The sequence below is a fragment of the Morone saxatilis genome, unplaced genomic scaffold, assembly GCF_004916995.1.
Source record: "Morone saxatilis isolate NCDOM2014 unplaced genomic scaffold, NCSU_SB_2.0 Contig6, whole genome shotgun sequence".
NCBI classification, from domain to species: Eukaryota; Metazoa; Chordata; class Actinopteri; family Moronidae; genus Morone; species Morone saxatilis.
In genome coordinates, this window is record NW_023340206.1 from 10,378,723 (window position 1) to 10,398,915 (window position 20,193).

The 20,193-nt window shown below is 39.8% G+C and overlaps 1 protein-coding gene across 1 annotated transcript in view; it reads right to left on the reverse strand.

The window, feature by feature from the left end:
• The window catches only part of filip1l (filamin A interacting protein 1-like), a 69,377-nt gene extending 52,781 nt beyond the window's left edge, over positions 1–16,596 (reverse strand). The window contains exon 1 of the mRNA XM_035677672.1: positions 16,167–16,596. The gene's annotated coding sequence lies outside the window, so the exon portion shown is untranslated. The remainder of the gene's footprint in view (positions 1–16,166) is intronic.
• Between the last annotated feature and the right edge of the window lie 3,597 nt (positions 16,597–20,193).

A 20,193-nucleotide genomic window follows, 5' to 3' on the forward strand; every position in this document is an offset into this window, starting at 1 on the left:
AGAGAGAGAGAGAGAGAGGGCATCTGTAATTGTGTTGGTCTTCACTGTATATTAGTGATTTACCTCGTGCCAAGGTCTTCACATTTGAGGTCAAGCTGGCGAAAACAAAAACAGACAGCAGTACAGAAGTTCAACGACCTCTCAACCAGAACTGAGACCAAATTACTTTTTAATGGGGCCAGTAATTCTGTTTTGAATCAAACATCAGCGCAACAGAACATGACGCACATGAAGTGAACCTCATTCTCTTACTGTTGCTCGTTGCACTCTAAAAACTTGCCTCTATGTATAGCCCCGCAGGAGTCCCATGTCAGCCTCTGTAAGTGTTCTAAACACACCCCGTTATATTTAATATCCTGTATCAACTTTGATACCTTGGCAGGTGCTTCACACTCGGTGTCATCAGACTGTAAGCTTGTCGGTTTCGGAGCAGGTGATAATGAGAAGGAGAAGCTTGAGGACTGGTGGGGTTTGAGTTGGCCAGGAGCAGCTGGGCGGTAGTAATATCATACATATAACACCGTAAGTGAAGGGTCGTCCAGTTCAGTGGCAGTGCTGATGGCATGACTTTGCAACGTTGGGTTGGATACTTTAAAGCTGCCCAAATTAATATTTCTATATTTTAAAAAATAACGTAATGTGAAGTGACGGACTAAAAGATAATTAATCAGGTTCCTTTCAAGAACAAAAGACAATCAATCAGAGCCAAGACAGTTGAGTCTCATTTATAATTTGTAATAAAATGTTTGCCAACGTTTAACTACTATATTTGCACAGATTATATCCTGGTTTACCCCAGCTAGCTTTAACTTTAACGTCTAATGAAGAATTGAGTCTGATTATCAAAACCATAATCAATAACATAATCCTTAATCAGCACCTACATTTTCAGATTAATGGACGGTGTCTGAAGTGTAAAAGGTTCCTGGTGCAGAAGAGAAAGTGACAAATCTGAGATCACAAAAAGTATTGAAGACTAACGTACAAACCATTTTTTACTTCTAAAATTGCATCTGATTCTTCTTTTACTTTCACCACTAAGATAATGTGGATTAATAGTAATACCCATGATCTGTAATCAAACATATTTTAGGCAATATAACACCATACTGTTACTCTAGAAATATTAAATTTTTACCTGACTAGCAAACAGGAAGACAACACAAGGCAGAGGAAATAAACTGTAGCTCCTCCACTGGTTACATAAACTGGTAAAATGAAGCAACACATGAAACACATTTGCCACAGCGACTCTCAAACCGCGGCCCTCTGATTCAACTTCGCCTGTCGGAAAAAAGGCGAAGTACTAACTCAACTACTGTACTGGAAATCACAATCCCAGCTCTGGGACAAAAGCACAATGCCGTCTTTAAAAGCCCAACCAATGCAACAAGCACACAGCACTGAGGAAGTGAAGGTTATCACCAAAACAAAAAATTTATTTCTTAAGCAAATCCTGCTTCACATGCATGACAGCACAAAAATCAACTAAATGTATCACCAGTGTTGGGCAGTAAGGCATTATTACTAGCAAGATTACAGTAATAACATTACTTTCCACAGTAACTAGTAACTAATTACCAATACATTTCAGTAATATTACAGTTACCTACTAAAGAATAATTAGTTACAAGCTTACTTTTGTTGTCATCACATTCATATTTGTAATTGTGGAAGAAACTTGGAAGTAGCACTTGTATTCAGTGGCTGGAAATACTCAATTACTTTGATTTTCACAAACAAAACTGGATTTTAATTGTTAGAAATCGGAATTTGGGCGATAAGGGACACAATTACCAATTTTGTGGGGAGTAGCAGAAAAGTAATATAACTAGAAGTGTTACTGATTAGGCAAAGAGGGATAAGTAAAGTTATAACATTACTTTTGTAAAGAGTAATGAGTAATACTTTACATTGCAGAGCCCAACACTGCACAGCAAACACAGCAAACATTAGCGACATGAGCATATTAACGATCGCTTTCCTTAATAAACTGTAACACACACAGAATAACACCGGATAGCCATACAAATATAATAATAACTTATTACTTTTTATTATTGGGATTATATATAATGGAGGAGGGGAGAGGAATTAGGATTACAATGAGCACCATGGACAGTGCCACGGATTTACATATAGGTTATTAATTCATTTATTCAAACCTCAGTCACATAAAGGATCAAGACTTCAGCATTGCAGAGAGCCATGGATATAGAGGGTAAATGTCCACACAGTGTATGTTGGATGTCCACACAGACACACACACACACACACACATAATCAGGCCACAGGTGCGCACGCAGCAGTAACCGAGCAGACACGGCGGTCTACAACACAAGCAGCACTATTTATTTCTTTTTTAAAGGCCAGATAGCATCTATAACAAGCTTATGAAACAACTTACCACTGATGTTTTCATCCAGCAGCTGACACTTTGAATCCAATACAGGAAAACAATGACATATCCAATGTAGCCAAGGGAAAGGTGCACAGTTCTCGCGGTGAAACAGCAGCAGGTTGATATCAGGTTGAGTTATTGACACTGAGAAGATGTTTGTGAAGGAAATGCATGAGCATTATTCCTCTGTTATTTCTCCTTAATGCGTCCAACATGTCATTTTGCCCACCGACCACCGTTTAACACTCTGCACTAATCAAAGAAACAACGCGCACCTGCGCCAAAAATGACGCACGCGCACATACCTGCACAGAGATGGCCGTCGGTAATGATGTCATCACCTCTGGATTTTAAACTGACTTCAGAAACGCTCCGATATGGAGTTTTTACACTATTTGACACTTTTATTGTCACTCAAAACAGAAATAAATGAAATCTGATCGGCCACCACATTATTACATTATTATAAGTTAAGTTACCTCTGCACCTCCACTATCTTTTAGAGTTTATATACTGGTATCATAGAAAACTATAAGACCTAACGCATCCATTGGTACCAACCATGTCATAGCATGTCAGGAAGAGGGCTAAATATTAGCCATTTTCAAAGGAATCCCTTGACCTCTGACCTCGAGATATCTGAATAAAAATGTGTTCTATGAGTATTTTTTGGGTGGTAAAAGCCATGCTTTTTTTTGTGGTATAAATGTGTTATTCCCTAAACAGTACTGGAATTGCATACATTGAGACAGCTGAGACACATACTTCATGCTGCCCCTGCTATTAGGGATTAACTTGATAACCATATAAAACTCCTGAAGAGAAATGTGAATATTACATTATACTACATATAGGATCTTTAAATGAATGTCCTACTACTACTACTATAAATGGGATCTCTATATCTGATAAAAAAAGTGTACTTTTATTACAAATCAAATTTCAGCATATTAGAACTCCCATAATGCAAATATAGATGATTTAGTCCCTAATGCTTAATCGTTTCCCTTGAATTTATCAAAGCATGCCACTGACTTTAAAGTCTTTCTGAATTTCCCCTGATCTCTTTCCCTATTTTACAATCATGTTCCTGCTCTGGATCGACCTCCTTCTAACGGATCCCGTGTGCCCAGCATGACAGAGCAGCCCCAGACAGATCCGATGGTAGGAAGGTGTGAATAGCTGAAAATGATCTGTCACCACAGCCGGGCCACCAGCGAAGAAGACGAATCACCTACAAGCCCCAACATCCTGACGCCGCTATCCTCTCTGCTTCATCCCAAACATGTACACACAGATAAACACATGTGCCAACAGACGGAAATCGCAGGCAGATCAAAATATTGTTTGATTAACAGCCATATGAGGCACAAAAACAAATAGTGTCATCAAATCCAAGACCCGCATGGCTTCTAGCCTAAAATTAATAGCATACCAGTAGTCCTGCAACTACTCATAGGCCATACATGACACTTTCAGAACTATTACATGTTTTTTAAATCAAATTTTTTGGGTTGAGGCATTTTGACCAACATTGTTCACCCTGTTTCTGCAGGAATGTGGAGCAGGTTAATTTGATATTGATAGCAGGAGGTTTTGAGACTCTTAGAAAAAGTACAGTAGAGTTAAGTCACTATGCTGTCAGTCTAAACTATCAGGAAATGGATTGTTATCCAAGACAGAAAATGGTATTTTAGGTCATGCAGGCTGCCTCACAGCACAAAGAGCAGAAATAATCATTGAATATGGTTTGTGAGTTTCTTTATGTTCTTTTTAATTTAGTTAGTTTTCAAGGTTTCAGTGTGGTGTGTTTTTAGTGTTGTTCAGAGGTTACAAGGGTCGTCAGAGGGACCCTTAACTCAGTTCAGCCAGCAGAGGGCAGCCCTTTTTTATTTTTGGGAGTGGCCTTTGGGAGCTTTTGGATTGTGAATAAGCTGCTCAGCTTCATCGACAGTGTCTCCTTTGCACATTTATTTAGTTGTTTTTGACTGCTCATGTGTATATAACACGTGTGGGGCTGGTTTTGATGTGTTTCCATATTGATATGCTTTAGTTAAAAGAGCCTGAATTGATGGTTCGCCTGCACCTGTGCTGATACAAAACTTGTTGGAAGGAGGTTGGAGAGAGCAAAGTACAGAAATGTTCAAATTACAAATTAAACTGGGAGACAAATTATCTCATTTTGTTAATTTTGTTTTGGTAGTTGAGCTTTTTATTTTATTGTTGTATGTTTGTTTTTATATTTTGCTATGTAGTTTTTTTTAGAACACTTTTTTTTAAAAACATGGATGTGTTTTGTACTTCCAGTTTACCATGGTGCACTTTACTGTATGTTAAATGGATCAGTGTATTAGTGGGCTGCAGACAGCTCAGACAGATTATCTACTAGATTGTTATGCTTTTACAAACAAGAGAGTTTGTGACTTTGTAGCATGACGTAACTTTTACCGTGGAGCAACTACTGTACCAGAATAATTGGCTGGCATTTGTTCTTGAATAGAATAAAAAAAACATGCAAAGTAGACCCCATTCTCTTAAAGTAACGCGGAGACAGCAGATTAGAGAGTCGAAGGGGTCATCAGCTGGTCTGCAGGCTGTCACTTTGTCTGCAGTAATTGCATTTACGCTGTATGATCCTCGAAGTCACGTTAATGTGCTCATCCGTCACCTCCCAGTATATATAGGTACTTATATCTGTCTGTTTGTTCTATGTCTGTTTAGCTAACCTCTGGCCTTTCACTAAATGACTGTCACTGACTTCAACAGTGATGTAGAAGCTACCATACCAGCAATACTCTCTTCCCTTTCAGACAAACCCCTCAAACAAAAACTATAGTCATCACCACACACCCATTCATTCACCGATGCATTCCCAGTCTGTCCATCCATCTGTGCAGTGACACAGGATTGACAGTAGAGGATTACAAGGTCACAGCATCCATCAGCTGGTCCACATGCTGTCACTTTGCCCTCAGTTGGGAAGAGACTGAAGTGTCAGTCAAGTTATCATTGATTCATTGACAGAAAGTGTTTCTAGATAATGCAAATTCAAGAATAAAAAGCATATGCAGCAGAAAATGCATCATCCAATGGCAGGTGATGTACGTCAGTCGGTCGTTCCGCCATTAGGATGTCTCAACTTTTACATGAATTGGTTTTCATTTTTTTTTAGGATACTCATGTTACATGGATGAACCTCTGACTTTTCCTCCAGCGCCATAGCATTTGTGTTTTTGACAGAAATATCTCAACAGCTCTTGAAAGGTCATGAAATGTTATTCTGACCATAAATATACTGTCATAACACAATCCATTAAGAATAGTTAATGAAAAATGTAATGATAATAAAATATGACTAATAAAGATCACATTCATGACATTTTTAGATGGGCAGTTGGCGGAGAGTCGCCTCTTCACTGGCTGGTTGTCTGTCCTCCCCTGTGTTTATGTGCTTCAGTTCAAATAATCACCATCAGTGGCTGCACAGACTCTTTAAAAAAAACCTGGTCTTAAAGTGTCGAGTGACAAATGAAGCAGAAATGTTGTGATATTCCTCATTATCTCTCCAACTAATGCCCGTCGCCTCTTCTACTTTTTGCCTGTAATCCAATCTGTCCAATGGCCAACAAACTCCTAGCTAAAATTAGGGGTCATCCAATCCCCTGCACAGTCGAAGCAAGAAGAAGGCGAGAGCGGTGTTGGACCACGTCCTGCTGGAACTGTACTCTAGTCTGCTGCATTTATCTTTCAGCAGCCAAGGTTTCGTTTATTTAAGTGTTAAAGGCACTTTCCACCTATCAGCCTAAATCACAAATACTGTGGGTTTGTAATTGAGATGCTGCAGATCTGTTGTTTAAATTACCTTGAAGTGTAACTGCACCCCTCAATTGCTTCCTCTCAGCAAATTTAATAAATGTATCAGAGACCTGCAAAAGGACAGGCAGTGTAGGGGGCGTGGCCTTGACCCCGACCAGGAATGTGGAACAGCAAGCATCAAAGTGCAGTCATATAGTTTAGTTTACAGCTAAAGTGTGAGGTACCTCTTTAAATGGGAAATTCAAAACAATTACTTTAACAGCAGTAAGTGAGCCGAGAGAAAGTCTGAGTCAGCAAGGATGCTCTTCACCACCTCCAGCGACTAATTTGTTTCTGTCCTACATGACCTGCACCTGCCAGCAGGGTAGACAGCCAAATCACAGACTGTGGCAGTACACATTTTAAGTTTAATGCAGAGTTGTGTGTGTGTGTGTGTGTGTGAGATCAAAGTCAAGGTGTGTATACATGAATTTGTACATGTGTCCCTGGATGCTTGTTGGTATAAAGGTATGAAAATCTGCAGGCAAACTGAAGAATAGATGATCTGCTCCTGAGTCCATTTATTCAAATGAATTTTATTTGAGTGTTTCAAGTCCATTACAGGCCACCGTATGCTTTGCTAGAGACTTGCTGATGCTTTTACAATTCCTAGGTCACTGAGACACCCACTTCCATATAACACACTAATTGTATACTAGGGTATAGTGTTTTTGCAGTCATTATTCAAGTGATCAACATTCTGGCCCACCATTGTATGATAACAGGAAAAATTGCAATATGTGCAATGTCAATCAAACTGCAACTTTAAAATGTAATTTCCAATCAAAGCTTAGAAAGAAAGAAAATATTTCAAAACATTTCCTTTATACATTACAGTGTGGGAGAATACATCAACAGCAAACAGCAAACAACAGAAAGTTTTTCAATATTTTGTCACTTTTCAACATACTCAAAACTTGATGAGAATTAGTATGTAGGTCCGTTGAAACGTCTTCATCCAGGGAACAACTCTCTGTGCATGCAACTCCCTCATCAAAACATATTCAGAATGATAATTCAATTACTTAACTTTGCTTCCTTACACCTTATTGTCTCTGCAGGGGAGGGCCCCCAGCTCAGTTGCTCAGCAACCTCCTCAATAAGCTGTCCGATGAGTCACACCTTGGGCTATTTACAAGTTAGCTGTCTAAGCTGTAATTAGAGCATTGACTTTATGAGAGCAGGATAATGCACATCAGCAAATGAATTAGGCAGACTGTATCTGATTTACAAACAAACAGGTAGATGTGATTTGTTTATAATGAGCAATTATTCGATTTTGTGCATCCAAAATTACCTGAAGCATTATGTTGGCACATTATTATGGCGGATCAAGATCTCATTATCTAGCAGCGTTTGGATTTCTCGAGGGGAAGTTGGTGATTTTAATATTACCTGAGCTAATGACAGTGATTTTGTTTGCTGTATCCTCCATCTCTCAAATAATTACAGCTCCAATTCCCTGCTCCATCACTTATTCGGACAGTGTGCTAACATCAGAAGTAGAACAAGGTTTTGATAACCTAATAAATCACTTATTAACATCAATCAACTCAATGAAGAAGAAAGACAAGTCCCCAAAAGCTCATCAATGTCATGTCACAGCCGATTTGGCATTCAGAAAGTAGTTGGCAACAAACAATTAAATAACCGCAACATAATTAACAATATATACTAATATGAAGAATAATATCAAGTCCGCTGGTGATGAAGATCAAGTCTTTTTCTGGCATATTTTATTGTCTATTACAGAACCAACTCTTGTAAAAATGCTGTGGGAGAGACTTTATTACCCACGTCCCTCTGTATTATTAATCATGTTCATGTTCTTATTATTATTAGTACATAATTATTGACATTGATGTAATTATTGGCATACATGAGAAATGTGTGTGTGCAGGTGCAGAATAAACACGCTGGAAACACAACACTGACATTATCACCTTCTAATTTGATTTGGCAAATTTATCAGATTAATGTTCGTCCAAAACTCTCCTTTTAGTTTTGTTTTTACTCTTTAGCTGCTAAATGCTCCACTATGTTCCACTGCTGGTTGCTAACTTTGTCTTTATGCTACGTGATGCTGGGCAGGTTGTGTACAGTAGGAGTTTTGGTCCCTGAAAACAGTGGCTGTGTCTGAAAATGGAGGGTGAGAGTGAACCAGAACAGTAAAGTTCCAGACCAGAAAAACAAAACAGGAAGAAATAGGAAGACAAAACCCAAAATCTTTGTCAAGTTTGTTAATATGAGAAAATAGAGAATAATATTGCAGTTCTCTGCTCTTTCTCTTTGTTAATATTCAGTGGCTGTGCAGCAAAACAACATTTCTCAGTAAGCTGACTCATGTTTTCTTTCTGAAAAATAATCATTGTACTTCAAGCACAAGCAGCGCTGCAATTCTGTTTCTTGGCAGAGTTTTGGTGCATTGTCTTGTACAAAGTTATAGTATGAGTCAGAGCATACACCAGGTGAAAAAAATACCTCTCCTTTCAGTGAGCTTCTTCAGAATTGATGTATTTCTTTTCATTTTTATGCACAGCAGACAGAGTTAGTTAGAGTTCATTTTTGTATCTAGATCTAGGTCTAACATATTGTGGGTTAAGGTCTCTGCAAACCCTTGATCCATGTAGAAAGGTAAAACCAGCCAAAGAGAGGATGTAAAGTTGTTTTGAAATAAAAGTGCTACATTTCTGGGATGAGCTGCCCAAAACCGCAGTTTATCCTTCACAACTTGGACACCAAACTCTACAGCACTAATGTGGTTTTGGCCCCCTGCACTGCCTCCTTCTCTTGAGTCATCTTGGCAGATGGGTGTAATGCACCCTCCTTCACCCTCACCGACACTATGTGCTGTCGAGCCCTGGGCCTCATCCCAGCAGCACTCCTGCCAAAAACAATCCCACTCTGTACAAATCCCGCCCATTTAAGACATTTCCCAAATCTGTCCAGTGTTGTTCGGGCCAAAGTGAGTAAATTAACTGTCACAGTGTGCGACACTGACATTTCTCACCACTGTAATACTTCTGTCCTTTCCTCCTCTGTCCCTCTTTGCTCTTAACATACCTCACTTCTCTTAAATCAGAGGCAGCAGGGAAAATGTCAGTGGGTCATCAGAAAATAGCCCGATAATTGACCCTGTCTTTTAGTGAATGCAAAAGCCCCACAAAGTCACAGAGCCATGCTAAGCCCACTCATCTCAGCTGAGTTCATTACTATAGCAACAGCAAACACAGAGAGGGGCAACAATGGAGGCTTAAGCTCTAAGAGGAGTGTTCGCAGCGGGGTTCCTTGGTGCGTTTTATTTTTTTCTCCGGTGCATATTTAGCGTTAGGCTGCCACCTGTGTCGTTTTATCTAATCATGTTACATATGCCAAGAATTTCACAACCAAAGCCAAGTCTCTGGTGGGGATACAATGCAGAAATAGTAGCAAGATGTGAGCTGGTTCACATTGAGGTTGGCATGATACAGAGCTCTGCAAAGGTTTCATTTACATAATGTATAGCAAGCTGTTCTAAACTATACCTATGGAGAACTCTCAGTAGCAACGTACTACCATAATCTAGAGTGCTAAAAAGGTGATAATAACAAACTACATGTTTATACTTTATTTTCTACCATCTTCTAGCTATATATAAGGATGTAGTCCAGCAGCCAGTTAGCTTAGCATAAAGACTGGAAACAGGGGGAAACAGCTAGCAAAGGGAACAGATCTGCCTACCAGCTACCATGTTACTGTATATGTCATTTGTTTAATCCATAAAAACACAACAAGGTGTAAATACAATTAATTGGGGTTATACAGGAGTCTGAAGTCTTTGTGGGTTGCCCGGCAACCTTGTGGCCCCTTCTCCCAGCCAAGAAATAGTCCAGCACATATCTCCCAGTAAACAACAAAGTGTTAATTAGTGAGCTTTAGAGGTGCTAGTAGATGGATTTTGTGACCTTTGGACACAGCCAGGCTAGCTGTTTCCCCCTGTTCCCAGTCTTTGAGCTAAGCTAACTGCAAATTGTCTGCTTAAAACTGCCAAACTGCTGTAAAATGCAATTCCAGATTTGCAAAAACTGTCATTTATTGACCCAAAAGTGAATATTCTCGTGTGCCAGCAGGTGATATTACAGAATAAATAAGTAATATGCATCTTTTTCGCATTGAAATTTTTCAACTCTACTTATTACTTACAACGTAATCTGTCCGCAGCTGCGGATTTCATTGTGCACATGGCCCTGACTGTTTCTGCCGCATCATGGAAAGCATTGGCCCCATCAAACAGCTTGCAGAGGAATCTGAGTTCAGTGGGCCCTTGCTGTATATTTAACACAGAACATAAGCAGTAGTAAAGTAAAAGCGGTGACGCACAAGCAAATCCGAGCAATGTGGATGACTAACATTAATAGCATCAGGAAATGAAAAGACAGCCGGGGTTAAAAATCTATTTGGGGACTAAAGTAACAAGTTTTATTTCATAACAATGCAGCACGGAGCGTTTTCTCTCCGATTAACTCTGAGTGTGATCTCTTTATTGTTGCAGTAACTTGCACTTTAAGCTCTTACTGCAAGTTGTTGCCACATACATTATAATTTCCAAATAGTGAAAAAATAAAGTAAAATCAGCATCCGTCTAGTTTTTAATCGATATATTTTAATATAATTTGATATTTTTCAACTTAATTCTGTTCAATCTGGGGTTGGCATCAGCAACATATTGTTTTATATAGTAGTCTTAAAATATAGATCAGTTTCTTCATTACAGTTTGTTTAATTGATAATCGCAGTCCAGTTGTCCTTTGTTGAAGGTTTTCCCAGCTTTCAGTTTGTCCCTGAGAAACCTTTTTATATAACTTTTAATGTTTGAGTCAGAAAACTCTCGCCTTTCATATTCTTCCATCTCCTTTCTAGTTGTGATGCATAATCTTGAATCTCATGAGAGGCGGCACAAACCCTTTTTACTTGTTCTGCTTCTGATAATCTCTTGCTGACTCTCTTGCTGACTCTCTTCCTTTTGTGTTTCCTTGTTTTTCATTTTAAACATAAAAATAGTAAATGCAGATGTAATGTCAACGTCATTTGTGGTAAAATTTTGATCTAAGAACAGATTCTCTAAATTTACAAAAATATGACTCAGACACAACAAAAAATTTGATTTGAGCTGCCTGACTGAGCAGGTTATTGGATTTTAACTAGTCTGTAAAGGGCAAATGTAAACTTCAAAGCCAGTTCAAAGAAAAACGTTGAATTATGTAGTTTTCGCAGCTATTCTCCTTCTGGATTTCACCATGTTGCATTTTCATACGTAAAATTGGAGCCTCCAGCTATTATCCCCTGCTGACAGTTTTTAATGCCGCACAGGCAGCCATCCATCACTAATGCTCCATGGTGTACTGATGCGGCTACAAGCATTACTCACTTTTACACTTCCACAGATATGAGCAGTGACTGTGTCTGCTGCAGCAAATCACACTGTAACCACTCAGTCCAGCACAGGCTTAAAGATATGTATGTGAATTATTTATGCACCTGGAGTCAAGCTGTTTTTGTATCGATGCACCTGGGGAAAAGGCTCTGCTGAAGTGAGGCGTCAGCAATAAAATGCAACATAAAGATAAACGGCTATCTAAAGTGTTTTTTTTATAAAATGTTTTAGTGTAACATCCTGACTGAACGATATGAGCTGACGTTGAATTTTATTTTGATGGCTGCTTTAAAGATTTAAGAACTTCTCACAACGATTCAGGAAATAGTATCCCAGTGACTGAGTCATATGCTACTAGCCGTTCTTCCTAATACAGACTTTTCCCTTTTTATAGTCATCTTTCCCTGAGCCTCTTGTGCTTGTCTTCACTTGCTCTCATGGGAGCGGGTTCTGCGAAAGCACCTTCCAGCTGATCTTTCAATGTCCACCCCGCTGTACAAACTGATCTCAGCTGACTTATTTTGACTCCACTTGACAGCAGAAGGCTGCGGGTCAAGCTGTGGGACACAGAGAGGGACTAATGTTGGACAACATTGGCGTTTCTCTCATGATATATATATAGTGCTGTTTTCCCAGAGCTCTGAGCGGTTGGTATTCTGTGAGAGAAACAGGATCCCCAGGACTGAAACAAGTTCACTGTTCCCGCAGCCAAACGCCATGTGTCCCTCAAGTGTACTGGTCGACCCCACATCAGCCAATCAGCGCTTCAATGCTACAATACGGCTACAAACATCATCGTCATCATCATCAAAACTGAGCAGGCAAATTAAAGTCTCTGCTACATGTCCTTGAAATTCTCTCTCCATCTTTTGCTGACTCAGCTCCTTCCATTATACAAATGAATTGAAGTCCAGCAACTTCAAATCATAACATAACAGCTCTAAACTTTTTAATGACAGGCAGCTAAATGGAAATGAGACCATCTATTTTAAAATGTACAAAATATTTATATGATACAATTTATTACTCTGGTCACAGCGCACCTCTACAACTGTCCTCATCATCTCAGCAAGAGACCACTGAGGAATTCTGATTACCCGAACCGAAGTTTCATTACACCTTGATCCAAAAAGTAATGTGACACTTTTATTGATTCCTGCGGAGAAACGCTCCTGCTCAAGGACATTTCAGCAAGTCTTGGTGGTTACGAGGAGTCACCGCATCTCAACGAGTCAGAATGACAGTTACGACCCATGAACTTCTCGCCAAGCGTCTCATGTGTTATGTGTTTTGTGGAGCATGTGTACAGGTACTCATTCAAGAGATGATGGGAACAGACAAACTGTGGGAAAGCTTTTAATCTCCACTTGAATCATCAGAGAACTTTAAGTAACTTTCCCCTCAAAATCCAGTTGGGTTGTGCTCTATCGTTGCCAAAAAGTAGTGAGATATTTGCAGCGATTTACTAACTAGAAAACTTGAAACTTAGTTCAAATCCAGGTGGGATGGAAAAGTATTTAAAGCATGTTTGATCTCTTTTTAAGGGCTATCAAGGAGAGATTTGCTTTGATTCGTTCACACACACACACTCTCATCCTAGCGTGGCATACCCCGCCAACGCTCTCCCCATTGATGAATCAAACACCTTCAATAAACCCTCAGAGCCAGGCCTTCTAATCCAACCTACAGCTGGTAGAGCTCAAGGTGCCAGGAGGTTTGCCTTAATGCGTGTCTTGTTTAATGATCTCTGCCCCACTACCCTTAATCTGTCAATCACCTGAAAGGAGAGAAGTTTGCAGCGAGGTGCTGCCAGAGAATTATTATCTAGATATAAACATTTGTTGTGATTTTATGATTCTGTTTGCAAGTATTTACCAGTTCAACCAAAAAGCGACATCATAATTGTTTCATTTTTAGAAGCCCAAAAAGGTTAAAACTATTTCTAGTGTTTCACCAGAAAATAGCACGTTTTGTGTAGCAGAAATACTGAATGTTGTTTCCCTTAATAACCTCATCCCTTCAGATTAGATCTTGTGACCTGACCAGACAGGATGGAAACCACAGCTCTATGGACCAAGAAAAAAAGAAAGGCTGTTGAACTCAATTTAAGCTTTAAATGCGTTATATACATTAACGTCAGCAGCTGTGTTCACCATCTTAGTTTGGCGTGTTACGATGCTAACATATGCTGATTAGCACAAAACACAAACTTTTTAGTCATGTACAAAAGTAGGGTACATATTTTAGAGGATCGCTAACATTATTACAGTCCTTCCTGAGGGGAACATGAATGTGTGTACCAAATCTTATGGTGATCCATCCAATAGTAGTTTCAGTGTCAACCTTATGGTGTTGTCAGAGGATAACCAAAGACTTTATGAAGCATCATGTGGGTCTGTACAGGATTTTATATTAGTCTGTGTGATATTTCAGTCTGGACGTGGTGGACAGACTGACAATGTCATCCCATATAGCCATGCTGCTAGTGAGGCTTGAAACTATTTTAGATTGAGGGTCAAGGCTCATCATGTATTAAAACAATGGGGTGTTCCATATGACAATAAAAAAAAGATTAATCTAGTGCCAAAGTTAGAAATATGAAGAGCTGGCCAGTTCATTCCCATCACTATTAACATCCATTGTTGTGACGTTAGACATGAATTCATACAAAATACAGCCAAAGAAACACTCCACTTCAACTCTCATCACCCTACAAACGCCATTCACCGTAAACTTGCTGATCAATCTGTTGGTCGGCTGACTTCTCGTCGGCTTACGGCGGATTATCAACACCAGAAGGCTCTCCATCCCGCTATCGTACGCAGTACTTAAACAGATTAACCTGTCACTTCGAGTCACATGCCAAACCCCAAGCCTTTTAAAGCTGCATCTGGAGCATGCTTGGGTGTCCTTCTGTCAGCCCAAATATTTACCCACAGGAGGGAGGTTTGTGGGAGGAAAGCTCAAACACCTGTTGATTCATTTTATGTTTATTGTAGTCGATTAAATGTCAGGAGGAAAAAGGGAAAAAGGTGACTTCAAGTTGTTAATTTTATCCAATTAACAAAATCCAAATATTGTATGTATAATACAGGTAAAAGCAGCAAAACCTAACTTAAAATGTGCTTTAAGCCCTTTATGTAACTATAAATGTAACTTTCTTTATTCATAACCTGCGAGTAACCATAAACCTCAATGCAGGGTGAGCTACAGTATGCTAATCCTTCTCTTTTGCTATGCTGACCACCACATACCAACACATCATCAAGCTATATGGATACCAGTGCTGGACATCCCGTCTGAGCACGTGATAATAGCTTTGGCATTTTTTTTAAGCTAAAGTGGAAAATACTAACGTCTGTGTTCAAGTCTTACAATTAAGTGAAAATGCTTCATTGGCCTGACATTTAGCTGTCGTCTCTCTCTCTCTCTCCCACTCCCCTTAGTATGTTTCCAAACTGAGACGTGAGTGCAGGCCTGGTAACTTGACCCCCGTCCCTCCCTCACCCGTCCTCCCTGCACTTAGATACTGTATGACACTGTTGCAGGTTCTCATGGACACGCTGCCCTTTGGAAATTCCCTGCCTGCAACCAATATGACCAGACGTGCAACTCCAGCGTCCGCTCAAGACAGTATCACTGCACAGGAGCGGATGAATTATCACCCGCAGCTTTGATGTGGTGGGCCAATTGATCATGGGGCGTGTTACCACTGCCAGGGTGATATCATGTTTTGCCCTTGTCAGCAAATTCAATTGAAAAGCAGGGGCGATTTACTGTAAGTCTGCAAAACACTATGTAAGTGTACTAAACAGTATGACTCAAGTGCTCCTTTATTAGCCAAAATTCACATGTGCAAATAAAGGACGAATAAACGTCATAGTTAGATCTTTTTTCTCCTGGCCAAAAAAATTCAAACCAATTTGAGCAAATTAAATCGAGTTAGATTAAATTAAGATCCTCAGATATTCCCTGTGACCCCAAGACCCTCCGGTAGTCTCTCTCTCTCTCTCTTCTGGCTTCTAATCTCTATATCTGTCTAATTAGCAACAACCTTGCAGAAAATCTGCCACAATGCAGATTACATCCCGCTCACGTAGTGCTCTGTAAATCCACTTCAAGTTAGACATTTCAGTGCATCTGTACTTTAAGCTATTGTTCACAGCAAACTGCACCATGTCTTTGCATAATTACAAAATAATACAGAGAAAAGTTTTTGATTAAATGCATTATAATGAACAGCATGTGCAAACATTTAGAATGCCAGGCTGAAGCAGCAGTGATTTATTTTTAAAAGAAATATTCCAGATATATTGCATTTATCACTTTGCATTTGCCAGGCAGGTGATGTGAATGCTGATGAACCCTTAACACACAGAGATGCAACCTTATGCATTTACGTATTTGCCTCCAAAATGAAAGATATGAATATTGGGTGTGTGAGCATGTACACACATCCCCTGACACACACCAAGCACACAGCGTCTCCAGTCTTACCTCTTGCAGCGAATCTTTAGCCCACTGTGCTGTTGTGCCTCTGCAGTGCCACTGGCTGTGTGCCTTCAGCCTGCCGGCTCAGATGAAGCGTTATCCTCACTGTGAATGTTTGCTCTGCTCTGCTTCCCGACGGTCTCCTTTTGTCTCCTCTGTTGCGTCCTCAGCTGGCCTCTTGTACAATCCAGGTGGTCTGATAGGTGGGAGAGAAGAAGAGGACGAAGAGGAACGTGTCCTGACAGACTGAGGGAGCTGCTGTGTGTGTGATGATGTCTGTGGCTTGGGACTGTGAAGACAGACTGTGTGTGTGTGTGTATGTGTGTGTGTGTGAGAGAGAGAAAGAGAGAGCAGAGGGGGGGAGACACGACCTGCCATGCAGATATCAGCCCTGTTGCAGTTAAATTTAAACCACCCTCCCTTCTGACACCTTGAGCCACGGCTACCCTCCCTCCTCCAGCAAACACAGAGCTCTGACGCTACCATATGGCCCTTGACAGAAGACTGAGCCCTTGGGAGTCTGTGACGTTCACGTTCTGAGGAGAGAAAGAGTAATGGAGTAGGGGGTGCCAGGGGCAATATTTAGACAGGAACTTAGATATTTGTTTTTCAGTTATTAGTGGGACTTAAACTGTTACGTTTTGCATTCATTTTACCCTGCAGTCGGACTGTTTGCACACTTAAGTAAAATATGATGTGTCATATAATATACCTGAAAAATGAATGTATCTGATGCGTTCGATTGACTACTGTAACATCGTCGGAGTCGCAATGCAAAATTTAGAACAAAAAAGGACCAAAATCGATGCAGGAGAGCCAGAGATGTCGTCTTCTTTTTATCCCATCCGTTCTTTTTTGTCAAAAACATGGCGCCAACATTACCCACAATGCAACTCAATGCCAGTCAACTCAATGCCAGTCAAGTACCTGAGGCAATTTTCACGATTTCACACAGCTCCAACAGGAGGCAAAAAAAGGATTAATATAACTCACATATGTAGTAGCGCTCACTAAGACCTGTAAACAGTTTTTGGTTTGTTCCCCTTTAACAAACCCCTTCAAGGGATTAGAGCGGGGTGGGGTTGCACCAAAAATAAGTGCCCGACACTTTAAGTGCTGACCGCTGCTCTGGTTTAAAAAACTAGGTTGCTTTCTGATGCAGTATGAAGCAGAAGGGTCACAGACGGTTGAGTCACAGGCAGCGTCTTTCTCTCAGCAGACGTCAGAGCTGTAATAGAATTATGGGCATTGTTCAGCTTTAGATGTCATGCAGAGCTAAAATAAAGGGCTTTTAAATGAATTAATTTTTCTATTCAAAGGCTGCTTGTGTCTTAGAGCGAGGTAACCAAATAAGGATTGACCTGTGGATGCGTATGATTGTGTGTTTCTTTATGTGTGTGTGTGTGTGTGACCTGAATTGCGTCAAGACTGAGCCAGAGTCCTCCAGCTGTCAGTTGTTCCTCTCCTTGACACGCTGCCATTAATCTCACGGTCAACCCTTTTTTCTTTCACCTTCATTTACCCAGGTGTTTTGTGTGTGTGTGTGTGTTTGGCATGAAAGTGCATGTTAAGTGCTTAATAATTACTTTATTACACCCTATGAACTTCCCCTATACCAGTTTTAATGTAATGTATGTATGAGTTATTGTAGAAAGGGAAATTATCTTATCTTATCTTATCTTATTCCGTTTTTTTACGTTTATTGTGACTTTTCCCTTCAACATCCACATCTACATTTTACATTTATGCAAAATGTAATGATTATTTACTTATTTAATCATTTAAATTGTCAGAAAATAATGTTATAATATGCCTACAAATGTCTTGTTTTGTCTCACTAACAGCACAACACTCAGAAATTCAGTTTTTTGTCTTATATGACAAAGAGAAGCTTTTGCTTTTTGCTCTCCTACACACTGATCCGAGGTCATCAGTGATTTTCCTTTTAATCCAGTAACCCATGTCTCTTTATCAGTTATTTGAAGTTTGCAGTTAAAATGTACAGTGAGTACAGCGCAGTAGAGTAGATAGGAACAGACAATCTTTCAGAGCTAGTGGAATGGAGCAGAGAGGAAACGATTCGCTAAGGAGAAAATCATGTTAAAAATCATGGGTTTTTCAGCCTACAGTGGAATATGGGAAGTGACTCAGCTGTTCTGACTGCAGCTGTAATGAAACGGGGCGGACACCTACACAAAGAAAATTGCTTCAATGTTAAAAAAACAAATTGGATACGATTGTCATAAGCACAAGAACATGTAACGGCAACAAATGGTGTATGAGGGTTTGCAAAGTGCTGTAGTGATATATAAGATTGCTATATAGTGTATGTGTGTGTGTGTGTGTAAAACTATATACTAGGAAGAGATAATAATATGCCACAGAGGGCCAAGAGTATGCAGGGTTTTATTCTGACACCTTCGCTCTTGGCACTCAGTGGCACATAGTTGTCAATCCTTGTCATATATGTTGTCATCCTATGGTGATTATAGCCATACTGAATATCTACAATTTAGCATTTTCCCACCACATTAAGAACAAATCCATCAAAGATAAAAAGCTATTCACACAGTATTTTTTACTTTTAGTAGAGCTCCTCACAAGACAAACTGCTGCAATCACAGGGGAGGACTTTTATGGAGTTAAGGAGGAGAGAAAATGGCTGCAGGAGAGAAAAAGAGCAGAAAAAGTTCTTTAAACACTGTTTTAAACCCAAGTGTTACAGATTACATTGTGCATGGATGGTATTTATGGCTGATCTTAACCTCAGTAGAGCTGTGATTTTTATTTCCTACTCAATGAATCAGAGCAGCACAGCAGTAACAGTGTTTCACAGCCTCGATTAATTTAATTTCCCTCGTGACCTTGCAAGCTGACAAAACAGCAATTACGGATATATGTAGATACTTTACGAGTGTTGTCTTAATCATAGATGGCACATGAATCCACATTATGGGCAGTCTAGTCCTAATAGTTTTGTTATTATACTGCCTTATGGATTTTGTTTTAAAACAACCAAATCCAACCAGTTCCTCTCTGTGTCTTATATTGAGTAGAGTGTGATATCATGTATTGTCAACTACGCGTCTGTGCACCAATGCCACATCATTTATTAGCCCCAAAATGGGACACTGCCACTTCCCAGCAGAGTCCCATTCGCCATTTATTTCCCCAGGATAGTAAAGTCATTACCCACCAAACTCTGACAAAGGGTTTAACCTGAGCCAGGCGCCATACAACAATCATACAGCAGTATACGTAGTATATGCTTGTTGGCTGATATGCAAAGTTCAGGGATCAGAATCGGTATTAGGTAAAAAAAAAAAAAGGTATCTCAACATCTCTAGACAGTCCACTTTTGGATAACTTTTGGATAACTTGGGGATAAATGTTGTGCCGATACATTTCACTGGCAGCTCTGCCATGAGAAGTAATGTAAGTAGGTACTAGAAACTAAATGTGTGTGGTGGAATTTCATATCCAATATAGTCTAAAATACAAGTAAACCTGAAACAAGCCTGAGCTCAGACACTTTATATGTAGGAAAATGTGTGTGGGAAAGTTTGTTTGGGAGAAAGGAAATTGAATTTGAAGCTTTAAGTGCAAAAATGGATCTTTCATAAGGCACTAGCACAGCAGATGTTTACAGAGGAAATAAACAACAAGCCAGAGACTCAACCTGAGATTACACAAACATCTGAGGGCGCATTATTGCACAATTTACACACTCAAACACACATTATTGTCAAGTCCAGACATTTTAAAGCGTAAGTCCCACGCTCATCTGAGGCGTGCTGTAACTGTACACTGGTCACTAATCACAAACATCACAAAATGAACCCCACTGACAGCTCTGAGAGTGGCACGACACAAAGTGCAGGCCTAGAAGTTTCCAACTAGCCATCTCTCATCACTTGTGAATGGGTGTGTGTGTTTGTGATTTGGACGTGTATATTGCACGTGTAGGTGCACGTGTGCTATACATGTGCAAATTGTTACAAGTTAGAGTTTATTATTAAAATATTATTATTAT